This window comes from Schistocerca gregaria, chromosome 3 (genome assembly GCF_023897955.1).
Source record: "Schistocerca gregaria isolate iqSchGreg1 chromosome 3, iqSchGreg1.2, whole genome shotgun sequence".
Classification (NCBI taxonomy): Eukaryota; Metazoa; Arthropoda; class Insecta; order Orthoptera; family Acrididae; genus Schistocerca; species Schistocerca gregaria.
This window is the reverse complement of record NC_064922.1, coordinates 217,206,448-217,226,645: the sequence shown is the minus strand read 5'-3', so window position 1 is coordinate 217,226,645 and position 20,198 is coordinate 217,206,448.

Genomic DNA, 20,198 nt, shown 5'->3' with positions numbered 1-20,198 from the left:
CTCAGTGTTCTCCATATGTTCCTTTCCTCGCCGATTCTGTGAAGAAGCCCCTCATTCCTTACTTTACCAGTCCACCTAATTTTCAACATTCTTTTGTAGCAATACATTTCAGAAGCTTCGATTCTCTCCTGCTCTCGTTTTCCCACAGATCAGGTTTCACTACCATACAATGTTGTGTTCCGAACATATATTTTCAGAAATTCCAGCCTCAAATTAAGACCTATGTTTCATACCAATCGCCTTCACTTTGTCGGGAATGCCCTTTCTGCCAGTGCTAGTCTGCTTTATATGTCCACTTTCCTCAGTCCGTCATTTGTTATTTTATAGGTTAGGCAGCAGAATTCTTAATTTCGTCTAGTTCGTGATCCGCAATACTGATTTTAAGTTTTTCTCTGTTCTCATTTCTGTCACTTCTGATTACTTCCGTCTTTCTTCGATTTACTCTGTCTGCACGCATTAGACCATTCCTTTCAACACAGCCTGTATTTCTTCTTCAGTTCCACTGAGGATATAGTCAGCGAATCTTATCATTGATATCCTTGCACTGTAAATTTTAATCCTACCTTTGAACTTTTGTTCAATCAAGTTGAATTGATCGCACATTTGCTCTACACTGAAGAGCCAAAGAAAGTAGTACACCTGCCTAATACAGTGTACCCGCCAGCGCTCAGCAGTGCCACAACACGACGTGACATGGGCACGACTAATGTCTGAAGTAGTGCTTTAAGAATCGGACACCATGAATCCTTCAGGGTTGGAACTGCACAGTTCGTCGGAATGCACAATGGACGTGAAAGGATGCACGTGATCAGACAGGCTGCTTTGTACGTGTCCCCTGTCAGAGTCGCATCTAGACGTATCAGGGGTCTTATGTCACGCCAACTGCACACGTGCAACCAGCTTGGACACTCCCCTGTTGGCATGCAGTGTCCATCGATTTACGAGGTTGTCTGCACACCCGTAAACGTCCATCCGCTTCATACAATTTGAAACGAGTCTCGTCCGGCCAGGCAACAGTCCAGTGTCGGGGTTAACGGGCGCAGGCGAGGCGTAAAACTTCGAGTCATGCCATCATGAAGCGTACACGAGTGGGCCTCCGGCTCCGACCAACACTAGAGTTCAGCAACAGCGTGGATCAGGCTATACGCGGGCTATCGTCTGATGCCGCTGAAGAGGAAGGAGTCCTCCAGAATCCTAGACATAGCGAGAATGCCAAAAACCAATATTTCGGCTGCGGAACGAAGGGCGATAAGCCGCCTGCCGGCCGCTGTGGCCGAATTATTGTAGGTGCTTTAGTCTGGAACCGTGCTGCTCCTACGGTCGCAGGTTCGAATCCAGCCTCGGGCATGGATGTGTGTGATGTCCTTAAGTTAGGTTAAAGTAGTTCTACGTCTACGGGACTGATGACCTAAGATGTTAAGCCCCATAGTACTTAGAGCCATTTCAACCATTTATTTGATACTCAGCCTCAGAGAAGGTAAAAATACTGTCCTATCAGCAGACCAAGGAAACGCTACGGAGGTGCGAAAAGCACGGATCAGGCCTACAATCAAGTGGAGGAGGACCCTACAAAGTCCGTGACTAGAATGACCATCGGTCTTTTCAATAACTCATGTCTGAACAAGGTTCTGATAAATAGGCTTTACCTCGGAGCTCCGGTTCCACCACGGTTACACGGCCACCTCAAGATACACAAGAGGGAAGTACTGCCACGCCGGATATTGGATACTATCAGTTCTCCTATCTATGGTATAGCCAAACACCTGCCACCACTTCTCAAGCCTCTCGAGGGTAAATGCCCCCACCACATCTACAATTCCAGATAGTTTGCGAAGGCACTCAAGGAGTGGCGTCTTGACAAAAATGATATTATGGTCAGCTTTGATGTTACATCCCTCTTCACGAGCGTACCGTTACAGGACTCGAAATTACTGGGGAATCATTTCGACGAAGACACAGTGGAGTTACTCCACCATGCACTCACGACCACATATTTCCAGTGTGTGGGCAGATTCTACCAATAGGGTAATGGAGTCTCTGTGGGATTCCCACTGGCACCATGTATCGCCGATCTGTACACGGAACACTTCGAGGATATCACCTTGGAAACAGCGCGCCTTAAACCCAATCCCTATCATCGGTACGTGGACGATACGTTCGCAGTCTGGCCGCACAGCGAGGACACTAACGGATTTTCTCAACCATCTGAACTAGAACATCAGTTTCACAATGGTATTGGAAGAAAATGGGTGCCTACCCTTCCTCCATATCGTAATAAAGATGAAAACGGTTGACACACTGGACACTGTCTAACGAACGAAAACACACACGGAAATGTACCTCAACGCCAACAGCTATCATTACCCAGCACAACGGAAATCCGTACTCACTACCCTCGTTCGCAGAGGACATGACATACGCGACAAGTTCTCTTTATGTACTGATATTCAGCACCTGGAGAAAATCATCCAGAAGACTGGATACACTGAAACACAGATCAGACACGCTCCCAAGATGGGCAAGAAGAAGAGGGAGGAGAACCGTCAGGATGCAGAGAACAAAAAAGGTCTGGTGTTCCTCCCGTACGCAGATCCGCATACAAACAAAATTGCCAGGATGCTAGAGGGCAAGATAAAACCGTCTTCAATCCTCAGCCAAAAAATAGAAATGAAGGACAATTTGGGTCTAAGATCACTGGTTGTCTATAGCATTTCCTGTGAATATGATAAATACTATAAGGGACAGACGCAGCAGTGCATAACACAACGCATCTTGTAAAACGTGAAAAGAAAATTCCGCGGTAGCGGAGCACAGCCTCAGTTAAGAACACGAGTTTCAATATGAAGAAACCAAGATACTGTGTAGAATGAAAGGTTTACGGGATTATTATTTAAGAGGCAGTGGAGATACAGGTCAGTGATAACCTGATCAACTGGGATAGTTGTTTCAAACTCAGCACCACATTGAAAGAATATTATCAAGTGTAAACGAGAGCGCACCGATGGAGGCAGGTCGGTGGCGGCTGAGCCGTAGTAAAGTTAGCTTTGAAAAGCGCTCCGCAGCGCGTAGCGTGAAGCAGACACCCTCCGTTTTCTGGCGGTGGCACCGTTGTCGCAGTTGTAGGCTTTGGTGTCTCCCCCCAGCGGGATAGGGGAAAAGTGGGCTGTTCGCGTGGGTTTAGGAAGTGGCTGTATGGGCTCTCATGGAAAGTTTGCAGTCGGGGCATCAAGAAGAGACTTCTCTGCCGGTGCTAGAGGAACAGCACGCAGACCGCGGCATCAGCGTGAGCGACGCGAGCAGCGGCTCCGTGGTATGGGGCGTTAACTCCTCGTCGCTAAGGGAATCTTTCTGAGCGTGGGACCCTTTTGCAGTTCGGCGGTATGCTGTCGACCGGCGAGGAGGTCCGGAAAATCGGCGCGCCGTCCTGCATCCGTTGACACGGCTGGCAGCGGGCGGCTCGGCAGAGCATGTGGAGGTGCTGCGTCGGTTCAATCCTGGGAGTCATAACGCACCAGAAGTTGAGTATTGATTGTTAACATATTTTATGAAGTTGGGTATTGATTGTTAACATATTTTATGAAGCTCAATTTAATTCTATTTACTTATTCTTGTTAATTATACAAGCCGTATATTTTTGGGGTTTCCGCCATTCTTTCTCGTCTGACAACGTTTGTTCCCTTTTGAGGACGAAAGGTGGGAGGGGGGGGGGGGCAGACTGAATCTGTGGTTCGGATTGCTTCTTTCCCCTCCCAGCCTATCTGCTGGTTTATTCGGCTGTTGGCCTCTGCCATATCTGTGAAAGTCTAAGGCACCAATGGCGCACTGTTTAAGATGCAAGGCACTAAGACCTGACCCATTCTATCACCTGCCGTAACTAGTATTACTGGACTCAAGTGTAGAAGGTACTCCAAGAAAGAAGAAAAATTCCTTTTGGCTCGTAGTATGAACTAGTCAATTGCATAACGAATCTCTACTCATCCGGAAGCTGTAACGTACGTAAATTTGTGTTTATGTATATTTGGATATAATCAACCAAGTTTGTTAATGAAACTTCCTGGCAGATTAAAACTATGTGCCCGACCGAGACTCGAATTCGGGACATTTGCCTTTCGCGGGCAAGTGCTCTAACAACTGAGCTACCGAAGCACGACTCACGCCCCGTACTCACATCTTTACTTCTGCCAGTACCTCGTCTCCTACCTTCCAAACTTTACAGAAGCTCTCCTGCGAGACTTGCAGAACTAGCACTCCTGAAAGAAAGGATATTGCGGAGACATGGCTTAGCCACAGCCTGGGGGATGTCTCCAGAATGAGATTTTCACTCTGCAGGAGGAGAGTGCGCTGGAAGGTAGGAGACGAGGTACTGCCAGAAGTAAAGCTGTGAGTACCGGGCGTCAGTCGTACTTCGGTAGCTCAGTTGGTAGAGCTCTTGCCCGCAAAAGGCCAAGGTCCCGAGTTCGAGTCTCGGTCAGGCACACAGTTTTAATCTGCCAGGAAGTTTCATATCAGCGCACACTCCGCTGCAGAGTGAAAATCTCATTCTGGAAGTTTGTTAATGTACACAGTGATGTATTAATTGTGATTAATAACCTTTGGTGAAAATCTGACGGTCCATTACTTCTAGCAGAGCGTGGTTACGTTCTCGCTACTATCCCCTGAGTAAGTGGTGATATTTTAATTGTATTTATTAACAACCCTGTGATATTTTGTTTTTGCCAAGTTACTGCTTAGTTGTATCTTTCAGGTCGTGATGGAGGCGAAAGAATGCCCAGGTCTAGTGCTGCTGCGCAAAAACTAGATACTGCATGAATTGGGCATTAGTAGCATAAATAAGTAAGGTACTGTTCCTGAGTTACTACCATATCTAAGGAATGCCTTATTGAACCCGGTACAAATTACACCGGAAGTTATTGGTCACTTTCCAACAGCCATCCATGTCAGTGGCGGCAGAATATGTCAGTGAGTTCCAACAACATTTAGACTTGTTGATTGCTCACCAACCGAGTCGCAAACAGTTAGCTACGTTACGTGCACATTTGGTCCATGTTTTTAACCGGATCTCTGATTTAGACCAAGTTACTGTAAATGAGTCGGACCGTAAGGAAGTAATTGAATTGCAGCGGAAGGTGACTGCGTTAGATATTAGGTTAACTCGGTTAGAATCTAGCTCCGAGGAATCTAGTGGGCAGGTCGAATTGGATCCGGTGCGAGAGGGAATTGAACCAAGTAACCAAAACTGCAGAATTGAATATAGCTCGTACTTTTTCGCAAAGTTACCTAACCCATTGGATCCGGTGCGAGAGGGAATTGAACCAAGTAACCAAAACTGCAGAATTGAATATAGCTCGTACTTTTTCGCAAAGTTACCTAACCCGATTGCACTGCTGTTAAAACATGTAGGCTAATAAAGAGTAGAATCGTTAGTGAGCATACAGGAAATTCTTTGGTTAGTGGTTTATTTTGAGCAGCATTCTTTGCCTTTAGGAATATCACATTCCACCCTGTTAGCTCTGCTTTACCCATTAGCAAAGTGGAGATGAAACGAATTAATTTCTAGAGCTCTTTCGGAGAGGTTCTCCTTGCGTCAACTTAGACACCTAGTAATCACTGAAAGACTTACAGAGTGTTTTAGGAAACATCTTGAATGTCAGTATATTTGCAAGGTGCAGGCCGCAAGTAAAAATTTATTGACGTATGTGGAAAGGGTAAGGGTAGTTTCGCCGGCCTTGCTAAGTGATTTGACAGAAGAGCAATTAACTGCAATAATCCTTCAAGGGATGGTGGCTGCTGATAAAATAAGTTTTATTTTTAAATCACCCCCGCAGACATGGGAAGAACTCTCTGTTACTGTTACTGTTGCTGTTGCTTGTGCTTCTGAATTAAAGTTGAGTGAGGACTTAAAGAGTGTTAATGTGTTGGGGTGAGAGAAGGAAAATTTTGAACTAGAAAGACACATTCCACGCAGAAGTTATCAGGGCATACGTAGGAAATGTTTTCGATTTGGTGCTATTATGCATTTAGTTACGGGTTGTCCGGTTTTAAGGGTGGAGTAAGAAATGCTAAATGACATAAGGGCAGACGGCACGATTCCGGTAGTAACTGATTGTTTAGAGAGGGGCGTGCCGTAGTTGCCTATTCCCGGTTACGCCCACCTTTTATGTGTCTTAATTTGAATCAGGAACCTTTGTGCGCTTTATTAGATACGGGTAGCACATATTGCTTGCTTAATGAGGCTTGGTTTCTAGAATTTGGCAATCTTACCAAACTGAAACACTCACAGTTAATAACATTAACATTTCCAAAATATATAAAAAAGAAAAATTTTACGAATTTCTGCCAGTTAACGTACGGCAGACACACACGCTCGCAAGGTAAGACTTGCGAACTTTTACTACATTCTCCTTTCAACGCAAGAATTTCTACCCGTAATGAAATGGCAAAGTTTTACATGGCAAGAAAACACACTAATAACCAACTACATGTAAAAACACATACGCACCTTGAGTAAAAGCATTAAAGGTATTGAATTGGAGAAAAACACAGAACAGTTTTTGCTGACTAGAAACGATATAAAAAATTCACTACGGCGTACATTAACAACCTTACTTGATTATAGCCTAATATACATAAACACAAATTTACGTAAGTTACAGCTTCCAGATGAGTAGGGATTCGTTAAGCAATTGACAAGATATTACCACGAGGCAAAAGGAATTTTTCTTCTTTCTTTGAGTAGCTTGTATACGTGAGTCCAGTAATACTAGTTATGGCAGGCGAGAGAATGGATCAGATCTTACTGTCTTGCATTTTAAACAGTGCGCCATTGGTGCCTTAGACATTCACAGACATGGCAGAGGCTAACAGCCGAATAAACCAGTAGATAGGCTGGGAGGGGAAAGAAGCAATCGGAACCGCAGATTCACTCTGCCTCCCCCCCCCCCCCACCACCACAAAAAAACGGACGACCATATCTAATATTACCACCTTCTCGCAGGTGGGCAGACGAGAATGAACGAACAAAATATACGGCTGGTACAATTAACAAGAATGAGTTAATTGAATCCAATTAAACTTCATACAATCTGTTAACAGTCAATACTCAACTCCTGGTGCGTAATGACTCCCAGGACTGAACCAACGGAGCACCTCCACATGCTCTGCCGAGCCGCCCGCTGTCATTCGTTTCAACGGATGCAGGAAGGCGCGCCGATTTTCAGAACATTCTCGCCGGTCGACAGCATGCGGCCGGACAGCAAGTCAGGCTCCTCGCGCGCCCACGCTGAGAAACATTCTCTCGCGACGAGCAGTTAACGCCTCATACCACGTAGCCGCTGCTCGCGTCGCTTACGCTGATGCCGCGGTCTGTGTGCTGTTCCTCTAGCACCGACAGAGAAGTCGCTTCTTGATGCCACGACTGCCAACTTTCCACGAGAGCCCTTACAGCCACTTCTTAAACACACGCGAACAGGCCACTTTTCTCTTTTCCCGCCAGAGGGAGACACCGAATCCTACAACTGCGACAACGGCGCCCCACCAGAAAATGGAGGACGACTGCTTCACGCTACGCCCTGCGGCGCGCTTTTCTAAGTTAGCTTTAGTACGGCTTAACAACCTCCCCTCAAACTAAAACAGGCGCCCGAACTCGAAGACCAGTAGGACTTACCCTGGTTCAAATGGACTAGGTATTCCCTGCCTACTGATCATGTCTCACGGCGGCGGCAGTGGCAGCGGCGGCGGCGGCGCGTCGCCTTGAGGCAAAATGGAAGGCAGCGTCGGTAACACCTGGGGCTGAGGCGATCCAGTAGATGGATCCCCAGGGCGCTGACCGGACGGCACCGTCGCTGAAAGCAGACGGCGAGAGGCAGATCCCGTGCGACGACAGAAGCGCAGCTGGTTGAGATGCCGGCGCACCTCACCAGAGGCCCCCAAAACCAGGTACACAGCGCGTCCAACGCACCGAAGAATGCGCCCTTCGAGCCAACGCCGTGAACCTCGATAGTGGCGATAGTACACAACGTCGCTGGAGCAGAAGCAGGTGTCTGTCCCTGCACAGGAACCTGATGCGGCGTATGTAGCAAAGAGATCAAGGTTCGATGAGAGCGACCGTGGAGCGACTCAGCCGGCGAGCGACCATCTCGGGGCTGAGAGCGATACGAGGACAAAAAGAGCAATAACGCATCCTCAGGAGAATGCGACTCTTTCAACTTCAACATCTGTGACTTGAAAGTCCTGACCAATCGTTCACCGCTACCGTTTGACTGTGGCGAAAACGGCACCGATTCCGAACCAAATACAGTGCTGACGAGCAAGTTGTTTCGTTCTCACTATACCCCAATGTCCTTGGTGGAGAAGCTGTAAGACAGAGGACTGTAACGAACGTGGTACCACGACCCTGGACTGACCATTATCAGAACGCAACAGCAAAACACCACGTCGTACAGAAAGTCTCTTCTCGTGAGCAAAACATCGGTGAACCAACGGGTCTCCGATCCGTGACTTTGGAAAGGGCCATTGCATAGAAACAAAACGCAGAACGGTAGCAAGGGCAGGGTCGGCAGCTGTGGCTGTAGCTACACGACGAAAATCAATCTGAAGCGATTCGACCACGTCATCGGTTTCCGCATCAATGAACATGCAAGCAAGTTCGGAGGAATCGAATGCTCTATCCTCAGCAAGAGGCAAAAGGGACAACGCATCGGCGTTTCCGTGCTTAGCAGTGGACCGATACAATATATCGTAGCGGTACTGTGAGAGGAAAATAGACCAGCGAATGAATTTCTGCGCTGTACGTGGAGGTACTGGCTTGGTCGGATGAAAAAGCGATGTCAAAGGTTTGTGGTCTGCGAGTATGGTAAAGTGACGACCATAAAAGAAGTCATGAAACTTTTTTTAACACCAAATACGAGAGTCAATGCTTCTTTCTCGATCTGTGAATAATTTCTTTGAGCAGACGAGAGCAATTTGGACGAAAAGGCAATAGGGCGATCGTGCGATCCATCTATGTGCGCAAGCACAGCACCGATCCCGAAATCCGATGCATCCATCATCAACTAAAGGGGCTTCTGCGGATCGAATGGCGTAAGGCAAGTATTGGAAAGCAACGCCGATGTCAGCTGCCGAAAGGCGCGTTCGCATTCCCTCGTCCAGACGAACGGAACACCCTTACGGCGTAACGGATGAAACGGAGCTGAAATGGACGAGGCTTGCGGCACATAGCGATGGTAATAATTTATTTTTCCCAGCACACTCTGCAGCTGCTTCAAATTCTGCGGCGACGGCAGGTCTTGTATGGCACGGAGGTGCGTTGGACTGGGTTGTATGCCTTGGGCATTGAGTACATGTCCCAAGTATGGCAAGGCCCGAGCAAAAAACACACATTTGTCCTTCCGCAAGCGAAGACCATTTTGTCGCAAGACCTGAAATAATGTTCTGAGATCGGCCAAATGTTCTTCGTCCGTCTTTCCGGAGATCACAATATCGTCCAGATAATTTTCTGCAGTAGGGACCGAGGCACAAACAGTTTGTAGATATTGCTGAAACAATGCAGGGGCCGATGCACACCCGAATGACAGTCGTTTGAATGGATTCAAACGAAGATGCGTTTTAACCACCAAAACGCGCTGGGATTCTTCGTATACCGGTATTTGCAAGTACTCATCTGCAAGGTCCAACTTCTAAAAATATTTACCCGGGCACTGTTTGTCAAAAAGAACTTCCGGGCGGGGTAAAGGAAAAATTGCAATCACTAGTTGTGGATTCACTGTTGCCTTGAAGTCCACACAAACTCTCAATTTTGCCGGAAGGTTTTGGCAAAATTACTAAGGGTGATGCCCAGAGAGAAGCCTGCACACGTTCAATTACACCTTGTGATTCCAAATCGTGTAATGTTTTTGCGACCTCATCACGCAATACGTGGGGAACATTGCGCACTCTGAAAAATTTCGGTTGCGCGTTTACTTTCAGTTCCAAATGTGCTTTATAGTTCTTAGCGAAACCAAGGCCTGGTGCAAAAATGTCTGCAAATTCTTCACAGAGACGAGAAACACTGTCTGAAGGCACAGTCTGGCTCACTGATAGGACCTGATTTACTATAGACAAGTTAAGCAACTGAAATAAATCAAAACCAAACAAGTTCACTGCAGAAGAAGAAGAACGAAGGAAGTCAAATGACACAAGTTTTGTTTGTCTTCCGTATGTTGCAAGAAGGCTGCACTGTCCTAACACAGGGATATCTTCACCTGAATAACTAGTTAACTTAACATTAGCGGCACGCAACGGAGGTGTGCCCAGCAACTTTTAAGTGTCTTGATTGATCAGTGACACTGCAGCAACGGTATCGTTCTGGAATGGTATCACTTTGCCGTTAATGTCCAAGTCTACTAAAAGTTTATTGTCCTGCTGACGACAAGAGCGACTGTCTCGTGCAACGTGAACTGACACTGGTACATCATCACTTGCGACTTGACGGGAGTTCCGGCGATGTCGACGCACACTATTTTTGGGACGCACACAGTCACTGTTAGAGAGAGTGGCACTGGGCGGAATGGAATGAACTACATGAATTTCCATGGGGGAAGTTTCTCGAGCCTGAGTATCCATGGTTCGATTCCGATTCCGGCGCGAAGCAAAGGGCCTGCAGCGGTTTTGAGCTTCCGATCTGAGCTTTTCCTGGCAAACACTCTGAACATGTCTTATTTTATTACAATAAAAGCGAATAGCTTGGTGTGACGGGCAATTCTCACGCGAATGTTAAGTGCACACCACGGGCATGATTTGATCACTGCATTTGTTTGCCGGCGCGACACACATTTCTGAGAGCGTGGCGGCAGCGGCGCGGCCGGACGCGAGGGCTGTTTACTGTTCCGTGCAGCTCGCCCGGTGGGCCGGTTAACCTGACACACTGCTGGCGAAGTTTCAAATGATTCCTGAGCAAAGTCAAGTGTGTCCTGCCGATCGAATATGTCCATCACTTGTAGAAGGGCCGGATTGACAACCTTCAAAATCTGTTCCCTTATACGAACTTCAGAAACGTTCTGTGCAATTGCATCACCTACCATAGTATCTGAATAAGGGAGTCCAAATTGACACTCAAAAGCACAATCCCTAGTAAGGCATTGCAAGGTTGCAACCCACTCCCGATTAGTCTGACCTGCTGTACGTTTTGTACGAAAGAAGGCATACCTTTTCGCCACTACATTGACTGATACTTTTAAATATGCATCTAATGCAGGCAAAATTTCTTCGTAGGACAGAGTTGCTACGTCGCGTCGGGGAATAATTTGACTATCACACGGTACGTATTCACGCCGACCGACGATAACAAAAAAGGCTGCCACTGGTTACCTTGAATTCTGTAGGCGGCGAGATGGAATCCAAATTGGCGTGACCACTCCGTCCAGCTTTTCAATGCAGCATCGAAAGGTCGAAAAGTGGGTGCAACAGCGTGTTGTGGCTGCGTTAGCTGTGAAGCGGCTGCTGCCGCATCGTTTTGCATCGCACGTTGACCCTGGACGAGCTGTCGAAGGGCATCCAGTAAGGCCTGCGTCTGCTGATTCTGTAAGCGATAAAATTTGGACAGTATATCTGGAGATTGTGGCGAAGCCATTACACAAGTAAATCAAGGCAATATCGATAAGAACACTTTTACCCTCGTCGCCAATTTTGTGGTTGGCAGGAGAGCCAACACCGTGTTACTAAAGGAGGCCGAAATGCACGCGTTTTAGCTCACGCATGCTGAGAATTAGAATTGAGAAAAACGGACGTAGCTGGTGAAACACTTAACTTTAATCCATTAATGACGAACGTCGGGCTTGACGGTACATGATTCATAATATCCATAGAAACTGATAATGGCGCCTTGCTAGGTCGTAGCAAATAACATAACTGAATGCTACGCTAACTATCGTCTCGGCAAATGAGAGCGTAATTTGTCAGTTAACCATCGCTAGCAAAGTCGGCGGTACAACTGGGGCGAGTACTATGAAGTCTCTCTAGACCTGCCGTGTGGCGGCGCTCGGTCTGCAATCACTGATAGTGGCGACACGTGGGTCGGACGTATACTACCGGACCGCGGCCGATTTAAAGGCTACCACTTAGCAAGTGTGGTGTCTGGCGGTGATACCACACCAGCATTGTGTATAACCCGTCGCCAGCGATGCGGATGTCGTAGGATACTCTTAGCAGTGGCAGTTGTGTTGACAGTTCGAGCGGCACGGTCTATTGCCCGACGAATTTACAGCAGTTCTGAAGCGAATGCCGTGAAGTGTTTGTTTCAGTTTAGAAATCGAGTTGATCTCAAGATGGCTTAATTCAGGGGACTGCAGTAGATGGTATACCACTTAGTAGCCCTATCAGTGAAATAAATCAGTAACAACATGCACTGCACGTGCTTGACCATTGTCCAGAGAAATGATGATCAAGTCCTGCGGAAAGTGTCATCACTTCTGTCTCTAAGCTGTTCATTTTTGGGACACAGCCTACGACCACCTTAGTGGTAGAAGTGATGACGCTTTCTGCAGTACCTGATCATCATTTTGCACGACAATGGTCAAGCACACACAGTGCAAGCTGTTACTGATTTGTTTGACAGACGGCGCTGCTAAGTGCTATACCACCTACTGTACTCAGCTGACTTAAGCCCTTGTAAGTTCAACTCGATTTCTAAACTGAAGGAAACACTTTGCAGCATTCGCTTCAGAACTGTTACAAATTCGTCGGGCAGTAGACCGCGCCGCTCGAGCTGTCAACACAACTGGCACTGCTAAGAGTATCCTACGACTTGTACATCGCTGGCAACGGTTATAAAAAAGGCTGGTGACTACTTTGAAGGTCAGTAAAACTATGAAACATGTATCTATTTTGTACGAGCTGTAAATAAATAGTTGCCACTATTAAAGTTCCAACCCTCGTGTTACACAAAAAGTGATCTTGCTTGTATTTCACTGTAAAGGTGGCTGATTTCTTGATGTTACCTGTGCAAAGAAAGTCACTTTGTCTTATTCTCTATGCAGGTGAACTGTTCGTGTGAATGTACAAGGGTCTGAGGTATATCCTTAGACTGTTTGGTACAGCATTGGTTGTCGCAGTAATGAGTTGGTAATGCTAGTAGCAGTAGGCCAGTATTCAGCTACGTGGTAAGTGATGTAAATGTTAACTCCACCTGAGGTCCTGATGGGCAGAGCGGTACTGACCAACTGCAGTGTTATTCACTGCCAATGACGGCAGTGTAGAAGTATGACGTGTAGACGTATATGGGGTCATCACTCTGCCCTCCTGGCCATCTACATGACTACTCTGCAATTCACATTTAAGTGCTTGGCAGAGGGTTCATCGAACCACAATCATACTATCTTTCTACTATTCCACTCCCGAACAGAGAGCGGAAAAAACGAACACCTAAACCTTTCTGTTCGAGCTCTGATTTCTATTATTTTATTTTGATGATCATTCCTACCTATGTTGGTTGGGTTCAACAAAATATTTTCGCTTTCGGAAGAGAAAGTTGGTGACTGAAATTTCGTAAAAAGGTCTCGCCGCGACGAAAAACGTCTATGCTGTAATGACTTCCATCCCAACTCGTGTATCATATCTGCCACACTCTCTCCGCTATAACGTGATAATACAAAACGAGCTGCCCTTTTTTGCACCCTTTCGATGTCCTCCGTCAATCCCACCTGGTAAGGTTCCCACACCGCGCAGCAATATTCTAACAGAGGACGAACGAGTGTAGTGTAAGCTGTCTCTTTAGTGGACTTGTTGCATCTTCTAAGTGTCCTGCCAATGAAACGCAACCTTTGGCTCGCCTTCCCGACAATATTATCTATGTGGTCCTTCCAACTGAAGTTGTTCGTAATTTTAACACCCAGGTACTTAGTTGAATTGACAGCCTTGAGAATTGTACTATTTTTCGAGTAATCGAATTCCAACGGATTTCTTTTGGAACTCATGTGGATCATCTCACACTTTTCGTTATTTAGCGTCTGCCACCTGACACACCATACATCAATCTTTTCTAAATCGCTTTGCAGCTGATACTGGTTTTCGGATGACCTTACTAAACGGTAAATTACAGCATCATCTGCGAACAGTCTAAGAGAACTGCCCAGATTGTCACCCAGGTCATTTATATAGATCAGGAACAGTAGAGCTCCCAGGACGCTTCCCTGGGGAACACCTAATATCACTTCAGTTTTACTCGATGATTTGCCGTCTATTACTACGAACTGCGACCTTCCTGACAGGAAATCCAGGAAATCACGAATCCAGTCGCACAACTGAGACGATACCCCATAGCTCCGCAGCTTCATTAGAAGTCGCTTGTGAGGAACGGTGTCAAAAGCTTTCCGGAAATATAGAAATACGGAATCAACTTGAGAACCCCTGTCGATAGCGGCCATTACTTCGTGCGAATAAAGAGCTTGCTGCGTTGCACAAGAGCGATGTTTTCTGAAGCCATGCTGATTACGTGTCAATAGATCGTTCCCTTCGAGGTGATTCATAATGTTTGAATACAGTATATGCTCCAAAACCCTACTGCAAAGCGACGTCAATGATATAGGTCTGTAGTTAAATGGATTACTCCTACTACCCTTCTTGAACACTGGTGCGACCTGCGCAATTTTCCAATCTGTAGGTACAGATCTATCGGTGAGCGAGCGGTTGTATATGAGTGCTAAGTAGGGAGCTATAGTATCAGCGTAATCTGAAAGGAAACAAATCGGTATACAATCTGGACCTGAAGACTTGCCCGTATCAAGTGATTTGAGTTGCTTCGCAACCCCTAAGGTATCTACTTCTAAGAAACTCATGTTAGCAGATGTTCGTGTTTCAAATTCTGGAATATTCCATTCGTCTTCCCTGGTGAAGGAATTTCGGAAAACTGCGTTCAATAACTCCGCTTTAGCGGCACAGTCGTCGATAACAGTACCATCGGCACTGCGCAGCGAAGGTATTGACTGCGTCTTGCCGCTTGTGTACTTTACATACGACCAGAATTTCTTCGGATTTTCTACGAAATTTCGAGACAATGTTTCGTTGTGGAACCTATTAAAGGCATCTCGCATCGAAGTACTTGCCAAATTTCGCGCGTCTGTGAATTTTATCCCATCTTCGGGATTTCGCGTTCTTCTGAACTTCCCATGCTTTTTCCGTTGCCTCTGCAACAGCGTTCGGACCTTTTTTGTGTACCACGGGGGATCCGTTCCATCTCTTACCAATTTATGAGGTATGAATATCTCAATTGCTGTTGCTACTATATCTTTGAATTTGAGCCACATCTCGTCTACATTCGCATAGTCAGTTCGGAAGGAATGGAAATTGTCTTTTAGGAAGGCTTCTAGTGGCACTTTATCGGCTTTTTTAAATAAAATTATTTTGCGTTTGTTTCTGATGGATTTGGAAGAAATGGTATTGAGCCTAGCTACAATGACCTTGTGATCACTAATCCCTGTATCAGTCATGATGCTCTCTATCAGCTCTGGCTTGTTTGTGGCCAAGAGGTCAAGTGTGTTTTCGCAACCATTTACAATTCGCGTGGGTTCGTGGACTAACTGCTCGAAATAATTTTCGGAGAATGCATTTAGGACAATCTCGGAAGACGTTTTCTGCCTACCACCGGTTTTGAACAAGTATTTTTGCCAACATATCGAGGGTAGGTTGAAGTCCCCACCAACTATAACCGTATGAGTGGGGTATTTATTTGTTACGAGACTCAAACTTTCTCTGAACTGTTCCGCAACTGTATCATCGGAGTCTGGGGGTCGGTAGAAGGAGCCAATTATTAACTTCATTCGGTTGTTAAGTATAACCTCCACCCACACCAATTCGCACGGAGTATGTACTTCGATTTTACTACAAGATAAACTACTACTGACAGACACAAACACTCCCCCACCAATTCTGCCTAATCTATCTTTCCAGAACACCGTCTGAGACTTCGTAAAAATTTCTGCAGAACTTATTTCAGGCTTTAGCCAGCTCTCTGTACCTATAACGATATCAGCTTCTGTGCTTTCTACGAGCGCTTGAAGCTCAGGGACTTTTCCAGCGCAACTACAACAATTTACAACTATAATTCCGACTGTTCCTTGATCCAAGCACGTTCTGTAATTGCCAAGCACTCTTTGACATTGCAGCCCATCCCGCACTTTCCCGAGGCCTTCTAACCTAAAAAACCGCCCAGTCCACGCCACACAGCCTCCGCTACCCGTGTAGCCGCCAGCTGAGTGTAGTGAACTCCTGACCTATTCAGCGGAACCCGAAACCCCACCACATTATCAGTTTCAGTTACCTGGTGCAGCTAATACTCGGTCGAGCAGCTCCTCATTAGTCGTAAGGAGGTTGAATGCACCGCAGTCAAGTTCTCCGGCCAAGTAAAATCCCCAGTAGTACCACGCTTGGAACCCAGGTGTTCCACATGCATCTGTTTCGTTTTCTCATAAATGTCCCGGTGTCACGAGAAAATCATCTGGGACACACAACTCTCCCTGATTCGAATGTAGATACAAAATACGTGCAATAATGTTACTGTCTTTATTGCAATATTTGTGAAAAACAAATTTTCTAGAGGTAAAACTTCGTGGAAATGTATGTTTCTTCAATACATACCGCATTTGCTTCAACTCGTCTTGTGCCTGCAGAAGATGAAAGAGGTCTTACCCAGCCCAGCCTCTATCTTGTCGACCTCCCAGTTTATGGACCTCGAGAAAATTGAAACCAAAACCAGAGGAGGTATAAAGGAGCATAAATTAAATCATTTCTCCAGACCGGAGTGCAGCTACATGGAAATTTATTTTGTGAAGAATATCAGCGATGCAGAGGGATTTAGCAGTGCTTATTACATGCGTTCATGCACACTTGCACTAATAGTCTGCAGTCAAAGGAAAAGGCGATGACTGTAGGCACATATCAATCAGACAAAGACAGTACTTCAAGTCTACCGATTTTTGGAACAGCCGACAATAGTTCCGACTTACTTGTTGGAAGTGAAAGTCGGCAGGTAATAAACTGCACGGAAAAAATTACTACTTACTGTTAGCGAAAGTAAATTTTGGACTCAGAATGTGTGGTGTCTGGTGAAAACGCCCAAGTTGAAGTGTTCATTTACAAAGCAGGCTGTTTAGGTTATTATACTGGTAACACCACGTAGCACCCCGTATCAAAATCACTGGCTGTGCTTTGTGCAGTCTGTGGCTGGGTGGCATTGTTGTAATATTCACTATTGTAGTGTTGGGCTGTTGGCTGTTTAACAGCGCGTAGCGTTGCGCAGTTGGAGTTGAGCCGCCAGCAGTGGTGGATGTGGTGAGAGATATGGCGGAATTATGAGAGCGGACGATCTGGACGTGTGTCCATCAGAAAGAGTAAATTTGTAAGACTTGATGTCATGGACTGATATATTTATTCTGACCTTTGAACACTATTAAGGTAAATACATTGTTTGTTCTCTATCAAAATCTTTCATTTGCTAACTATGCCTATCAGTAGTTAGCGCCTTCAGTAGTTTGAATCTTTTATTTAGCTGGCAGTATTGGCACTCGCTGTATTGCAGTAGTTAGAGTAACGAAGATTTTTGTGAGGTAAGTGATTCATGAAAGGTATAGTTTAATGTTATGGTCATTCTTTCGTAGGGATTATTGAAAGTCAGATTGCGTTGCGCTAAAATTATTGTGTGTCAGTTTAGTGTTGATCAGAATAGGTACAGAGCGAAAAGTGTGAGTACGTTCAGTTCTGCTTAGCTGTTTGAAAATCAGATAATGTAAGAGGTTTATCAGAACAGTAATTTAATAATTCTTCTAAGGGGACGTTACCTTGTCAAATATTTCGAAGACATGCAGCCCCTCAGAACTCATCCGCATTTGCTTAATCAAATTGCCTGAACATTTACGACACATTATTTTTGCAGGACGTTGCAAAGGCGACATTGAAGCTTTTCAGGGACTGTTACAAGAATTGTAAATTGACAGTGACAATCGCGGGACGCGAAAACAGAAACACAACAATTACAGTTCACATCCGTCACAATTCCGCGACGACAGAAATAATAAATGGACACGACAAGGCTATTCTTACAACGTAAATCGTGACCAAAACAGACACCACCCATATGACAACCGTTGGCAGAGTAGTAATAATTACAGGGAAAGATCACCTCTCCGCAGTAATGACTATCTCAGAGACAATCAGAGAAACAGACAATAACAGACCAAAAATAATTATTATCAAGGGAGACAGAATAACTTCACACGCAACTGTCCACCGCGCAGTTACGATTCTGGTAGAAATTCTCCACCACTTAACCGACAAGAAAGAATCTATTTAAACTACCGACAAAATGAGAGACCTGAATTTCATCAGAATTGGCAGCACTTGTTAATGCGTTTGTTCCCCGAGCTCTTACAATAACAGCTAATATATTACAAAAAGCAAAATATGTTCCTGTAATGAAGTGGTGCATCAAATCACAAAGCAGTGAAAATGATTCCATTAGTGGTTTGATATTACATTCGAAGTTTTGGAATAAAAGTCAATATTTAGTATATTATCGACGTTCCAAAGGAAACAGCTGATACATAAATTCAGTTTATTTAGCAAATTTTGAAAAAGTATCGTTTAATTGACAAATTAATTTCATTTTCCGTAGGGAATGCAGATACCAATTTTAGGAGATCCAAATGTAATACAAAACAGTATGTTCACTAGAAACGTCGAGAAAAATTAAAAGGAAGACACTTGTTGGTGTTGTCTGTGGTGCTCACATTTTGCGCAATAGTATTTAATCAGCAGCATAAGGTGTTCCAACAGTTCTTGAGGTGCTTCTGTTCGAAATTTACAAATATTTTTAAATATATGCTGTTAGAACCCGTGCCTTAAAAGAGTGCTGTGAGTTTACTTGTGATGAAGACAAGTCCTAGTTAAGCAACAGCAGAAAATGTTGGCCGTCTCTACGTACTGCCTTGCAGAGGGTACTGTATGTTTTCGGGGGAATTAAGTGATACTTGTGGTCCCTTGAAAATTGCCCTCAAAGTTCGGCTTAATTCTTCTCTGATAGATTTTCCGTTTGTGGTTGAGATTTGTAGTAGATCATTGAAACACCTTTTTGTTGCTATGATTAAACAAATCGAGAGTCAGAATGTGGCACTGAAAGTTCTAATGTGATCAGTAGTTTTATACAAAATTTTCCGTGGAAGAAGGAGAAAGAATTCTTCAAATCTTTCAGAACATTTTTTTTATGACTGTGCAAATTGGACACACAAGGGACCTCACGTAAGTATTCAGACATTCAGGGCATGTCTGGCACTCGATGTGGCAATGTGCCACACTGAAATGATATTCAGGATTTTGTTACGTTTTTGTATAAATATGACATACCTCTGTTAGCTTGAAATCAGAATTCTTTATTTGACAAGTTTTAACATGTTAAGAACATAACAGAACAGCATGCCATAGACTGGGTAAAGCGTATCAAAGACTCAGCAAAAAAGAAATAGCCTCTAAGAGAAAAATGCTTCGCAATATTTAGAAAAAACAGTGACATTTGTAATGTTTACTAGGAATCCGTAGGGAATATTGTTAATTTTACATCATGTCTGCCAGGCACAAATACTGCAGTGAAAAGGTTGTTCAAATAGATTTCGCGCTTGCAGCCGGTCGTCGTAAACTTCTTCGCACGATATTTAGGCTGGACAACTGCCAGCCATCTTCAGATGAGCCGAACGAGGACTGACGAAGACATTCTCTGTTCCGTCTTATATAGTGCGCTGATAGTACTGCCGCGATGCGTTGCAGTCGCGGAAACAGAAGGACCACACCGCCCAGCAACAGCGCCCTCGCTGGTGGAACTGCGAAACTCAGGTGCCGTCGGTATTGTCGCTGGCCGCAGGTAACGATGTCTTCTGGCGTCTTCGTCTCGAGAAAATTTCAGTGATGACGGGATTCCATGCATTATTCAATTGGTAACTACTGTCCCGGTTCATTAAATTTCCAGCAATGCGTATTTCAACGGATTCTTTAATAATGGAGTATCAAAAAGTTGTTGCTGTGGCCAAAATCGAAGTTTTGTCGTACTCCATTGAATGTCCGTTAGAAATACAATGTTCCGCAACTGCAGATTTACTGAGTTGCAGTAGACGAGTGCAACGTTGATGTTCTGTACAACGCTCTTCCACAGTACGTGTTGTCTGTCCTATATAGGCCATACCACA